General features: G+C 43.0%; 1 pseudogene; it reads left to right on the forward strand.

The window, feature by feature from the left end:
- The first annotated feature begins 373 nt into the window (after positions 1–373).
- Positions 374–11465, forward strand: LOC115081069 (annotated as a pseudogene).
- The last annotated feature ends 2797 nt before the right edge of the window (positions 11466–14262 follow it).

Here is a 14262-nt window from a genome sequence, read left to right on the forward strand (position 1 = left end):
TTCAAATAGCACATATTCACGGAAGAGAGAACATCTGTCAACAAGATGGTGAAGATAGAAATACCAGCCACGAGCTCCACTCTCTTGCCTGTCAGGCTGTGAGGGAATGAGAACAGAGATGAAGAAAATGTAGGGGAGGAGAGAGAAGGATAGGTCAGAGGGTTGAAGGATGAGAAAGTTTGGGGAGAGAAGCCTAGAAACCAAGTCAGGGAATATGGAAGGTGAGGGGGTTGAGAGGAGATGAGGGGTTTGGGAAGAAGAGTATGGAAAGTGATGGGAATAGAATGGAAAATAATTGAGAGGGCAGGGTTAAAGGTGATGTTTTGAAGGTGAGGTAGAAGAAATGGGGTTGGAAAGTGAGGGAGGGGATAGGATGGATGTTGAGAAGGATTGGAAGGTAAGGGAGGGAGGATGGAAGAAGAAGAGGAGAGGGGAGTTTTTAAGTTCCAGAGGAATAGCAGGTGAAGGAGTTGATAGGAGAATAGAAAGAGAGGGGGTTGGAAGGTGAGGGAGAGGAGGAAGATGATGAGGAGGCGAAAGTGGATGAAGAGAAGGATGTAAGGTGAGTGGTAGGTTGAGAGTGGGGAAAGGTTTTCAGAGAGCAAGAAAGGTGGCACCTGTAAAGTTAAAGGACAAGGCGTCAGAAAACCAGAGATGGTGAAATGAGCAACCCAACAAGAGAAAGCTAGAGGACTCAGAGGAAGCAATAGTGGATAGAGTATGGAGGTGTATCTATGGGATAGGTAGAACTGGAGGGAGGAAATGAGGGATGAAATCTAGCTATAATTTTATAGGAGGGAAGAGAGCGAGAGAGAGAAAGAAATGGAGAAAATTGAGTTGACAGGGAAAGATCAGTCAGAGAGAGATGTAGGGAAAGAATTGAAGAGAACAGGAGAAGAGAAGAGAAATGAAAAATGAACAGGAGACTCTGAAAAAGGAGTTAGTAGACCAATTACAGGAAAGCAGAAGAAAAAAGACATGAGGTTCAAAATGATTTGAAAAATAAAATGTCCTGACAACAATGGTAGATTAAAAGCATTTTATTTTCAGTTTGGTGAATGGAATATGTCAACTTTGTAAATGTGCTTCTCTGATATCTTTGTATTTTGCCCAATACAGGAGGAACTGCATTTCTGTTTCTAATTCTCTGATGTTGCACTGCATGCAAAATATTTATTTATTTGATCATTTTTATATACCGAAGTTTAGCTAGATGCCTTCACTCCGGTTTACATTTGGAACAATGCAATACATGTGAGAAGATCATAAAAATGCAATACAGTAAACTGGTAAGCCGGGAGTTATATATGATGATATAGTATAAAACGAGATCTAACAAGGTATAATAGTATGATTAAATATAACAATATAACAAGAAAACTGGTAGTTCAATGATTAGGATACAACAGAAGGGAACACATTGTGGTATTGTTCAGGACAGTGGATGTGAATGGGTTCAGGTTAGCATATATTCTAGGCGTATATTGGGTATATCGCTATATGGTTTAGATGACCGTAAAGGTATGCTTTGTAGATAAGTCTGAAAGTATTAAGTATCCGTGAGGATATGGGTATTGATTGGGTCGGGTAGATTAACTGATCCCGTCTTTGAAGGCTTGTCTGAATAGCCAGGTCTTAAGGTCTTTCTTGAAAGTTTTGATGTTATTTTGTAATCTTAGATGTTCTGGTAGTGAGTTCCAGAGGTGGAGACCTGCGATGGAGATGGCTCTGTTTCTTAATGTAGTATGTTTGGCGGTTGAAATTGTTGGGATGTCGAGTTTTAATTTGTTTGTTGATCTTGTGTTGCGTTGAGGGACATGTATCTGAATTATGTTATTTAGTCCTGTGTTTTCCGTGTTGTGAATTGCGCTGTGTATTATGGTTAGAGTTTTATATTCGATTCTTCTGTTCACAGGTAACCAGTGTAAGCCTTTTAGGATTGGGGTGATGTGGTCAGACCTTTTGTGTCCTGTTAGGATTCTGGCTGCTGTGTTCTGAAGTAGTTGGAGTGGATGGATTGTAGATTTGAGTAATCCTATCATAAGTGAGTTGTAGTAGTCAAAAGAGGTGAATATGAGTGATTGAAGAATGGTTCTGAATTTGGGTTGGTACAGTAGGGGTTTTAAGTGTTTGAGTATTAAAAGCTTGTGGAAGCCTTCTCTGATTTTCATTGAGATGTGATTTTTGAAGTTAAGCTCAGGATCTAACCATAATCCAAGGTCTTTCACATTGTCGCTTAGTTTGATTTGTGAGTTGTTGATTTGTATTGTGTGTTTCATGTTGATTCCAGATTGTTTTTTCTCGAGTAATATACACTCCGTTTTTTCCATGTTAAGACATAGCTTCAAGTGGTTTAGCATATTTCTTATTGTGTTGAGGTATGTAGCCAAAGTTTTCATTGCGTTTTCGATGGTGTCAATTATGGGTATGATTAATTGTATGTCGTCAGCGTACATGTAATATATTATGCCGAGGCTTATGAGAAGTTTGCAGAGGGGCGTTAGGTATATATTGAACAATGTGGCTGACAGTGCTGATCCTTGGGGTACTCCGGTTTCAAGGGGAATGGGATCAGAACAGTGGTTGTTAATGTTTACTTTGAAGTATCTATTTTTAAGGAAGGATGTGAACCAGTCAAGAGTTTTGTCTGCTAGGCCGATGTTGGCTAGACTGTGGATTAGGATTTTGTGATCAACCGTGTCAAATGCAGCGGAGAGGTCGAGTAGGATAAGGATGAATTTTTGGCCATTGTCGAAACCTCTTATTATTGTATTAGATAAGTTGAGTAGTAAGGTTTCTGTGCTCCGATTTTTTCTGAAACCATGTTGGTTGGGGTGTAGGATGTTGTTGGTTTAGAGGTGTTCGTTGAGCTGTTTGAGAGCAGCTTTCTCTGTCAGTTTGGTGAGGAGAGGCAAGTTTGAAATTGGTCGGTAGTTGTTGAGGTCGTCTGTACTTAGATGCTTTTTCTTTAGTATGGGTTTAATTGTAGCGACTTTTAGTTTATCAAGGAGTTCTCCTTCTTCGAAGGATTTGTTTATTATTGCAGAGATGGGTGGAGCAATAATATGTGCTATTTCCTTTAGAGCTTGAATTGGGATTGTGTCGAGTTCATGGCGAGCTGGGTTTAATTTTTTGAGAAGTTTTTCTGTTTCAACTGTTGATATGGGTTCAAAGGTGGACCAGGTTGTAGTATTTTTGAGGGTTGGTAGGCCATCAGTGATTGTGGTCTTGATGCAATTTCTTGTAATTTTGCTGATTTTGTTTTTGAAGAACTGAGTGAGATCTTGGCTAAGGTTTTTAGATTGGGGAGTTGGGCAGTTGTTAATGCTTGATATCAGGTTATTTACTATGTTGAAGAGAGATTTAGCGTTGTTAAGGGAGTTTTTGATTTTTTTGCTGTAGAAGTCTCGTTTGGTGTTAATCATTTTTTTGTAGAATGCCAGCTGTGTTCGGAATCTTTCCAGAGTTAAAGGGCATTTGTTTTTTCGCCATTCTTTTTCCTTTTCCCTTAGTGTGGATTTGGTGTTTCTCAGTTGGGTGTTGAACCAGGGGTTTGTTTTTTCTCTTTTGTTGTTGATCTGTCTTGTTCTTTCCGGGTTTATGTTGTTGGCGGTTTCTGTTGTGAGTTGGTGCCAGGATTGGGTGGCACTGTTTATGTTGGATAGATCTAGATTTGATAGGTGTTTTCCGAGTTCTTGTTGAAGGATGTCAGGTTGGAAGGGAGGTCTGTAGGTAAAGGAGTATGGTTCGGTCGTTTTGCCAGTGTTGGTGAAGTTTGTTTGAGATTTGCAGTGAAGGAGGTAGTGATCAGACCAAGGGACTGGTGTGTGAGTTATTGTTGAGTTTGATAGGAATTCATTAATGAATATCAGGTCCAGGGTGTGGCCAGCTTTGTGTGTTGGGTTTGTCACCTGTTGCGTGAATTTTAGGGAGGATTGAACGTCAAGCAGGGTTTGGCAGGTTTGAGAATGAGGGGTGACGTCTGTGTGGAGGTTGAAATCTCCGAAAATGATTGTTGGTTTCTTCAGGCTGATGCTTGTTATGAAGAATTCGAGGAGAGGGGATAGATCATTGTCAAGAAGTTTAAGGGGGCAGTATACAATGCAGATTTGAAGGTTTTCTGAGTCAAAGATGGTTACTTCATATCGTTTCGGGAGTGTGTGTGGGATTGGCTTCATTGCAAAATGCTTTTTTATGATTAATAGTAATCCGCCTCCTTTGCGGGAATTACGAGGGATTGAGAATAAGTCGTAATCTGTGTTGTTTAATTGGTTTGTTATTATATAATCTGTATTTTTGAGCCATGTTTCTGTTATGGCGAAGAAGTCGGGTTTTTTCTCTTGTATAATGTCAGAAATGAGCATGAATTTTTTGGTTAGAGATTGAGCATTTATAAGGAAGAATGTGAGGAAGATCATATGTTTTAATGATTTATTGAGAAGGATATTTATCAGATTTCTGTGTCTCTCGTGATGGATCAAGTACGGTGATATGGCCATCTTTGTTTGGGATTTGAGATGGAGTTTATTTTCCTTTATGTCGCTGGTTTGAGGAGTTATTTTGTGAGTAAGGATTATGTGGGGAGGTAGTGCGTATGGTGTACAGCATTGTTTGGGGTGGTATTTCAGAGAGAGTTGTGTGGGGTTTAATTAGTTTATATCAGAATTCTGGGTTATGAATCAAGGGGGACGCGCTAAGGGGTGCGCCAAGGGGCATTCCCCTTTGTCACGCTCCTTAGGCGCGCGGCACCAGAGGCGCGTTCCGCCTTCTTTTAACTTGGTCGCTCGGCGCTGCCTAGCGTGCATCGGGGGGCGGAATCGGCTGTGTTTGGGCCTTCCTCCGGCTGGCCAGAGGCTGGGTGGAAGTTGCGTCCTAGTAAGGAGGTAGGAAGGACCGGGCCTACCATGGAGGTGGGTCCGGTCAGCGGGGTCTGGTCGCTGGGATCCGGTTGCGGCGTGGAGCGCGGGTCACTTCTAGGCCTACTGGGGGGTGGCCGAATCGTGGGAGCGAGGCACATTCCGCCTTCTTTTAACTTGGTCCCTTGGCGCTGCCTAGCGTGGGTCGGGGGCGGGATCGGCTGTGTTTGGGTCTTCCTCCGGCTGGCCGGGGGCTGGGTGGAAGTTGCTTCCTGGCGAGGAGGTAGGACGGACCAGGCCTACCGTGGAGGTGGGTCTGGTCGGCGGGTTCCGGTCGCTAGGATCCGGTCACGGCGTGGAGCGCGGGTCGCTTCTAGACCTACCGTGGGGGTGGCCTAGAAGCGACCCGATTTCAACAAATTGAAAAGTGTCTTAAGAGTCTTAGGAACATTGCATTTGTCTATGGTATCTTGGGGTTTCTATTTCACTTGTTGCTTGCATGTTTCTATTTCTAATTTTGGTCACTCATTCTATGATGAAAAACTGTCTTTGCTCCCTGAGAGACACAGCTCAGATATTCAGATAGCTAGTAGCTCTGTAGAAGGATCTGTAACAATCCTGCTTGTTTTGCTGTTTGAACAGGAGGTGTATGATGTGTTCTAGAGCGTTTTGCCTTTTTATAACTAGGGTTGTTGCTGTTTTCAGTTCTAGGAGTCAGTGCTGTTTTGGTATGGCAAGTTTGCTATACTGGTTCTGAATTGCTTTTTTTGTTTTGCAAGGTTTTATACTGTATCACAGTATGACTGGTAGTGAAGGGAGTTTGTGTTACTATTACTGAGGTGACACCAAATTTGAATATTTTGTTTTGTATGTTGAGTTGAAGGCAGAACTTCCTAGTTCTGCTCTGCACCCATTTTCTTATGAGCAAATAGTACTACATAAAATACACTGTGATCTTTACTATAAGAAAGAGAAGAACCAGCTCAGGGTAGTGCTTCCAAATACTATTTCTTGAAGCTCATTTAACAATATAGAAAGATCAAGGGTGCCACATGTGACAAATAAATCCAACAATATTATTTCCACAGTACCATCCTTATCAATCTCTTGATGCAATTAATCTACCAAAGAGACTAATGTCAAGTCTATGTTATGTTTGTGGTGAAAAACAGATTGAAAAGTCTTAGGAGTCTTAGGAACATTGCATTTGTCTAACAAACCCTATACCTGAACTACAATTGCCCATTCCCTAATACGAATATGTTTGAGACTGGTCTTTAATTTTATGGCTTACTGATCTCCAACAAAAGTTTCAATAGGATTGGGTGAATTATAGCTTGTTCCTCTGACAATGCAGCATCATGGTTAAACAATTTAACAGACACCTAAGTCTCCAGCTAAGTGAATGGGGCCTAACACTTGCTGAGAAAGACCTAATATAAGCATAGCTGCAAGAAAATCAGTTATTGCATCAATCTTATGCATCTTTTTATGAACATTAAGATCTCCCAATACATAGTGAGGTCCATTTTCAGTCGCTGTGCAGCTCAGCTAGTTAGCCAGATAAACATATCCGGCCAACTAGCAGGGTATATTCAGCAGCGCAGATGTGCTGTTGAATATACCTGGGGTATACTTTAGGGGAGCCTTACAGCCCAACCAAAGTTAGCCATTTAGGGTAGCTGGCTAACTCCAAATATCAGAGTTAGCCGTTTAACTTAATTGGCTAACTCCGCTCCTCCCCGGAATGCCTACTGCCTGCCCATGGAACGCCTCCATCTTATCCAGATAAATATATCTGGGTAAGCCATTTAGATGAATAACTATTACATTATCCATCTAAATATGGACTTCAAAGATTATAAAGATCAAGTTTTAAATCAGCAGGTAAATTTGCTAAGTCTAAGTGGGAAGAACCAACCTCCCCTTGATCATGACAAATTACAAACAAACCCCAGTGGTTTTGTTTCCCAGACATTAGGTATAAGTCCTAAGACCCTGGTATTTAAGAGATCAGACAATAGGTAAACTGTTCAGTATCATGGTAATTTACAGCTATCTCAACCCCCTGTTCTTATGGTTGGCATAGCCTACTGGAAGTGGTAGTATAAACCAAAATCAAGCATGCTTGGGACATGTAGTAGGATGGGTAACGGAAGTATGAGCTAGAGTTATTGAAGGTCATGTGGGAGCCAGAAGACTATAACTCCTCAGAAACCAAACGAGTTGATACTGGCAAATTGGTGGTAGCCAGAGACTGTCCAGGAATATCATGGGGTCAAAGGAGATAGGATGTTAGGATAATTACATCAAAAAGTTTTGTTGCTGTTTAAATTATTCATTTATTTTGAAAATGTGTATGCTGCCTATTCACAGCTCTAGAAGACATATAAAATCAATATACCTAAAAAAATCTAACAAATTATTACAAAGCTTAATGTTAAGACATGATGGATGGGTGGGCCAGGGTGTTGCTTTAATTAAGGAAACTTGTCTGATCATCTAACCTATGAAGAAGTCATCAAAAAGCTGACTTAGAAAAGGAGCAATATCCTACAAACAATCAACTTTCTACAGCTGGAAGCTAGGATACAGTATACTCTTAGAGATACAGACCTGAAAATCTGAGCAGAAAGGATGAGCCAATTGGTCTTCATCTGCCATCATCTATATATATAAATGCCAAAGTCCTCACTGACTCACTCATCACTAATTCTCCCACTTTCCGAGTACCTAAAAGGCTGAAACTTGGCTCCATCATTCCCTATCATGTCCTTGGAAAAACTAACCACTTCTCACTTTCCTACATTCGATGGTTTGTTCCAGCCATCGAAAGCAACACCCCACCAGGGTCACGTCGGGGTCACCAAAATAATGTTGAGTATTCCTTTTTGGCTCCACTACTTGCTACATGTACACGATAGAGTAGCAAAAGCGAGGTCTTCCCCACATCCATATCCTCCTATGGCTGCGAGATCGGATCAAACCAGACCTCATTGATCAGGTGATCACTGCAGATATTCCTGACCCTGAAGTTGACCCCCTACTCCACCAAATTGTTAAGGCAATGATGCTTCATGGACCGTGTGGACTCCAAAACAGAAACTCTCCTTGCATGGTAAGCAGATCCTGCAGTAAGAAGTACCCCCATCCACTTATCACTCACACTGTCACCATCAATGGAGTCAAACTAGACAACAGATGGGTGGTCCCTTACAACTGGGTACTTTTCTGAACCTTCCTTGCTCATAGTAATGTTGAGTTTTGCAATTCTGTAAAATCAATCAAGTATCAAGGGCAGTGACCAGGGGCAGTGACCATGCCGTATTTGCCCTGGAGAAACAACATGATAAGGTATCACAGTATGAGACAGGGCATTACATCAGCAGCTCTGAAGCAGCCTGGCACATATTCTGTTTCCCTATTCATGAACATTTTCCCCCAGTCATTCATCTCACTGTTCATCTGGAGAATGGCCAGAGGATTTACTTCACAGCTGACAACATTGTAGAAAAAGTACACAATTCTCCCCAAACAACCCTCTTGGAGTTCTTTGATCTTTGCACACAGGATGATTTTGCCAAACAGCTCCTGCACTCTGAGGTTCCAACCTACTACGTTTGGAAAAATAACCAATTTGTTAGGAGGAAACAGGGACAGCGCATACCAGGCTATCCAGGAGTGAAAAAAGACCAAGTCCTCGGCAGAGTGTACACAGTCCACCCGAACAATTTGGAGTGCTATCATCTCAGACTCTTGCTTCATGAGGTCAGAGGGCCTACGTCCTTTCAATATCTTAAAACTGTCGCTGGTGTGCTATAACCCACATTCCAGTCTGCCTGTCGAGCACTCGGTCTGTTAGAAGACGATACACACTAGGACAATACTCTCTAGGATGCTTCACTCTCACATTTGCCACCTAGGATCCGTCAGCTCTTCGCTATTATGTTGGTGTTCTGTCAAATGGCAAACCCCTTACCACTATCGTAAAAACATAAAGATAGTCTTTCAGAGGATATTCATAGGCAGCTACAGAGGGAATCTCTCCAAGATTGTTGCGGTCTCCACCGCTTCCCTCCACCTACGACTCAAACCTGCCTACCTCCGCCTTAGGAATCACCGCGTTCTGCCCGCTCTGGACCCCGGGGGCTTCTCTCACTCCACGTGGTGGCCGCCATTGCGTGCCTGCTTCTCGTCAGTCTCGCGCACACGCGCGAGGACGCCCGTCTTGAGCTCTCAACTCCCGGAAGCCTGGCCCCGCCCGTGCTGCTGACGTCACGCCCAAGCCCCGATATAACCGGCGCTCAAACTTTCTCTCATCGCCTTGCAACGAGGTTCACAACTCCATAGTTGTTCTTAGTTGCGTTCCTGGTGATCTCCTCGTTTCCTGCTTTTGACTCTGGTCTGCTTCCGACTCCGCTTCAGCCTGCTGCCTGCCTTTGACTCCGGTTTGCCTCTGACTCCGCTTCTGCCTGCTGTCTGCCTCCGACTCCGGTTTGCCTCTGACTCCGCTTCTGCCTGCTGCCTGCCTCCGACTCTGCTTCAGCCTGCAGCCAGCCTCTGACCCCGGCCTGCTTCCGCTTCAGCCTACAGCCTGCTTCAGCCTCCGGTTTGCTACCGACTCCGCTTCAGCCTACAGCCTGCTTCAGCCTCCGGTTTGCTACCGACTCCGCTTCAGTCTACAACCTGCTTCAGCCTCCGGTTTGCTACAGACTCCGCTACCGCCCGCTGCCCTGTCTTCAGCCGGCCCTCGGCCCTATACAGCCGGTCCCTTGCTTCCCGGGTACCTTTGGACTTCCACTCCCACCTGTTTGCTCTGGTCCCTGTCTAGCCTTTCTCAGTCCCTGGACTTTCTGCCTGTATTTCCAAGTCCCAAGTTCCTAGTGCCCTACGGGCTCCTCCCAGGGGGCTCCTGGTTCCCGGGTGAACACCTCCTGCCTGAGGCTCCGCCTCCCGGCCTACCCTGTCCCTCTAGGTAGGCAGGCCCAAGGGTCCACTATCTCGCCAGCAGTGTCCGACTGCAACAAAGATGATGTCCAAGAACAGTCGTCCATAATCTATAACAAATGCCTCACTTTCCTTCAGGATTGTGTACTGGCTATAGGAGGTCAACCTCTTCACAAGTACAACTTGCCTGCGCCATCACACGAACACGAACATGCTGCAGCTAACCCCGACTATTTCAGAGAGCTGGCTTACATCTGCGATCTGGCCAAGACAGTCGACGACAACGAGCCAAGGCTGAATACCGAGCAGAGGAACGTCTATCACAAAGTCATGACCAGTGTTCACTGTCAAAGTGGCCAAATATTTTTCCTAGACACTCCAGGAGGTACTGGTAAAACATTCCTCATCAACCTATTGCTTACCAGGGTACAAATAGACTCAAACATTGCCATTGCTGTGGCTTCTTCTGGCATCGCAGTGACGCTTCTGGAAGGTGGACAGTCGGCACACTCTGCCTTCAAGCTTCCTCTCAATCTCAACAACACCGAAACACCTCTGTGCAACATCTCCAAGCAGAGGAACATGGGACAGGTACTCCGACAGTGCAAATTCATAGTGTGGGATGAGTGCACCATGGCCCACAGAGGCAGCATTGAGGCTCTCCATAGGACGCTCCCAGACATCCGAAACAACAAAAGCCTCATGGGAGGGTTGACAGTACTGCTCGCCGGGGACTTCAGACAGACTCTGCCAGTTGTTCCATGGGGGACCCGTGCCGATGAAGTTAAAGCCTCTTTCAAGTCCTCTTACCTGTGGCCCACAGTGAAAGTCCTGTCCTCGAGAGTGAACATGAGGGTGCACCTGACAGGCGACATCAAGGCACGAGAGTTTTCACGCCTTCTTTTGGCTATAGGAGATGGTACACTCCATGAACAAGATGGCAAAGTGAAACTGCCAGCAAATCTATGTCACCTGGTCACAGATTTGAAAAGCCTTACACAAAAGGTATACAAGGATCTTCAAAACATCCACATGAAGGACACATCGTGGTTTAGAGAGAGGGCAATTTTAACTTCTACAAATGACACGACAAACTCTATCAATGACACACTTCTGCAGGCGTTCACCTCAGAAACAAAAACATATAAGTCTGTGGACTTGGTTGTCGAAGTCGACGATGTGGTACATTACCCTGTCGAGTTCCTGCACAGTCTCAACCCTCCAGGCATTCCTCAGCACAATCTCATTTTGAAGGTCGGTGCACCAATTATGTTACTAAGAAATCTACAGCCACCAAAACTCTGTAATGGCACCAGACCTCAAGTCAAGTCCTTCCACAGAAATGTCATTGAAGCAATCATTTTCACAGGTTGTGGATGAGGGGAAACAGTTTTCATCCCTTGCATCCCCCTTATACCATCAGAAGTACCCTTTCAATTTAAACACCTGCAGTTCCCTGTCAGAGTGTGCATCACGATGACTATTAACAAATCTCAGGACCAGACTTTCAAGGTCATTGGTGTTGACTTGAGGCACCACTGCTTCTCGCATGGCCAGCTGTATGTGCCTTGCTCTAGAGTCAGCTCAGCTGATAGCCTCATCATACTGCAGCCAGAGGGTCGCACAGCAAATGTTCTATACAAAGAAATCATTATGTCGTGACAGGCAACTCACAGTACATTCATTCCACATATTCATTTCACATTTTTTAATTACCACCAACCTCACGCTATAATAATAACATGTTCATTTTAAATATATAAACTCCAAAGCCCTCACTCAAGCAAAACAATTACTTTTCAACTTGCGTGAAATAAACTCACACTTTTCTATCAACTTCTCCTCCGTAGCAAAGCACGGGTATTAAGCTAGTCAACTATATTAGTATGTTGGTCCTCACCTGGTTATTTTGATTCCATAAGATGGCAGTGATATTCAGAATGATTTCATCCCTCGGAAATTCCCTGGCATCATATCTACCCACTTTTATTACTTCATAGGTGTCATCCAGGTGTATCTGGATATTCATGATGTCAAAGACAGCAGGCACATCTCCATTCTCATCAAAGTAGACTTCCTCTTTGGACTCTGTTGTGAATCGCACAACCTTCAGATAATGGAGGAACTGTAGAATTCAGTGATGAAAGAAAAACATTATGCTGAATAGGTAGATAATTTCTGCAACTTTATTTACCTTTATGGATCTCCCTATGGACAATTGTTTCTTCTTCTACCCCACCAGGTGTCCATTTTCCCTCTGTTATGTCTCCATCTCCCAAGGCATCCAGCTAGAGTTGCCACCTCACCAGTCCCATTATGCCACATTACATGCCTGGATTTGTAATGGAGAAATGTAGCACTATATTTTCAGGAAATAAATAATTGGCTAAATCAACACCAACCCACCAAAATCACATAAAGATCTCATAAAGAGAACATGTACAAAATAACATTAAACTTACCATACTTTTATTACAAATCATAACCCAGAATAATTTTTAATGCATACATCATAAATACAATAATAAAAACAATTTGCAAATTATACACTATTATACAAAATTATCAAAAAAATAAAAGTAAACATTCAAATAACAAAAAACATTGGGGCCAATATTCAAAGATATCCGGTTATCTAAATTATCTGGATATAACTTATCCGGATAACTTAGAAGGGATATTCTACAGCATGGCAATGCTGCTGAATACAACCAGTTATTTTCTAATCAGCTGGATATATCTGGAGAACTTTAAACCTGCTATTGAGCAGGTCTAACTTATTCAGTTAATTTAACTGGACAAGTTGATCCACCTCAATCTACCGACAGCCCGCCCCCAAGATATCCAGCTATCTACTTCTCCAGATAAATACATATCTGGTTAACTGGTGGCTACTGAACATAGCCAGTTATTCAGCAGCTGCCACTTAGCTGGACAAGTCTCTATATATCCAGCTAAGTAGCTCTAACTATCAGCCCCTATATTTTCATGCATGCTATTGGGTTAAATTAGGATTAAATTATCCTGTTCAGGGACTGGAGAGGAGAGAGAGGCAAAAGTACCTGTAGAAGCCTTCCCGGGAGACCAGAGCGGACTTTCTGATCCCCGACGGGGCTTGCCGGAGGAAGCCCCGACGTCTGACGTCATCAGTGTGAGACCATCCAGGGTCCTTTAAAATCTGCCCCATTGTGGTGCGCAGGCGCGCGGCTTACTCTCCTTTTTTCTCCTCCCAAAAGGATTCCATCGTTAATAAACATCAAATTCTCTTACATCGACAGTCCCAAGTAAGTGCAACTCTCTCTCCTCTTAAGTTCTATTGTTAAAAACCTCAAGAACATATGGGGAAAAAGAGGAAAGGAACTGTACGAGTGTTTCCCCCCCAACCCTACAGTACCTCCCTTAAGGACCCAGCTGACTATTGAAGGTTTTATGCAACCTATTACAACCAGTACATCTTCAGGAACATTGGGAATTGGCACAGAATTTTCTTTGCCTGCATGCTTTGGGAACTCCATCTCCCTCAGTCCTGAACGCTGTTTGCTACAAACCAGGACTCTATGTTTATAGCAGATCCACGGGTGGGTCAAATGCAGCCAATTGGAGCTACATCGGATCCCCTAAGGGAGGGGGATACTGCTATTTTGAATCCCCAGGCAAATTTTGAAATGCCTGAGAAACCATCAGTGATAGCCCTGGAAACACTGTGGACTGGAATAAAAGCCTTAGAAGCTTCTTTAGGGGTTAAAATAGAAAATATTAATAGATCTGTTGGCACGATTCATTCTCAGGTACAGGGGCATGACACTGCTATTAAGAGCAATACAGAAGCTATAACTAATTTGGAGAAGCAATGTGATAAATTAGGGAAAGCTGATCTAGCATTAATAAAAGGACAAGAGGTAAATTCACGTAGATAGAAATTGTAGAGAATTATTCTAGAAGACTAAATTTAAGGATATTAAATTTTCCAAATTCATCAACCATTACTCCTATTGATATGTTAAGGAAATTTTATATAGAGATACTTAAAGTATCCCAAGATGCAATTCCCCCTATAACAAAGGCATTTTATATTTCCGTGAGAACTACTCCAAATCAGACTAGTCCCTTAATACAGTCAAATGTTTTAGAAAATTTGACAGATTTCTTACAAGACTCTCAAATAAATATTGAGAGGCATGCTACATTACTAGTAGTGCTTGCCCTTGAACCAGATAAAATCTGGACAATGAAATTGTTCTTTTGGGCTACTGAGAAAAAGTTTCTGGGTCAACAGTTAACTATATTTCCTGATCTTGCTAAACCGACACAGATGAGACAGAAACAATTTTTAGTGAAAAAACAACGAGTACTAGATTTAGGTGCTACATTTTTGTTACAATATCCATATAAGTGTTTGGTAAAATTAGGTTCCATCAAATATGTATTTTTTGATCCAGATCAACTGGAAGGTTTTTTA

Source organism: Rhinatrema bivittatum, chromosome 19 (assembly GCF_901001135.1).
Source record: "Rhinatrema bivittatum chromosome 19, aRhiBiv1.1, whole genome shotgun sequence".
Lineage (NCBI taxonomy): Eukaryota > Metazoa > Chordata > Amphibia > Gymnophiona > Rhinatrematidae > Rhinatrema > Rhinatrema bivittatum.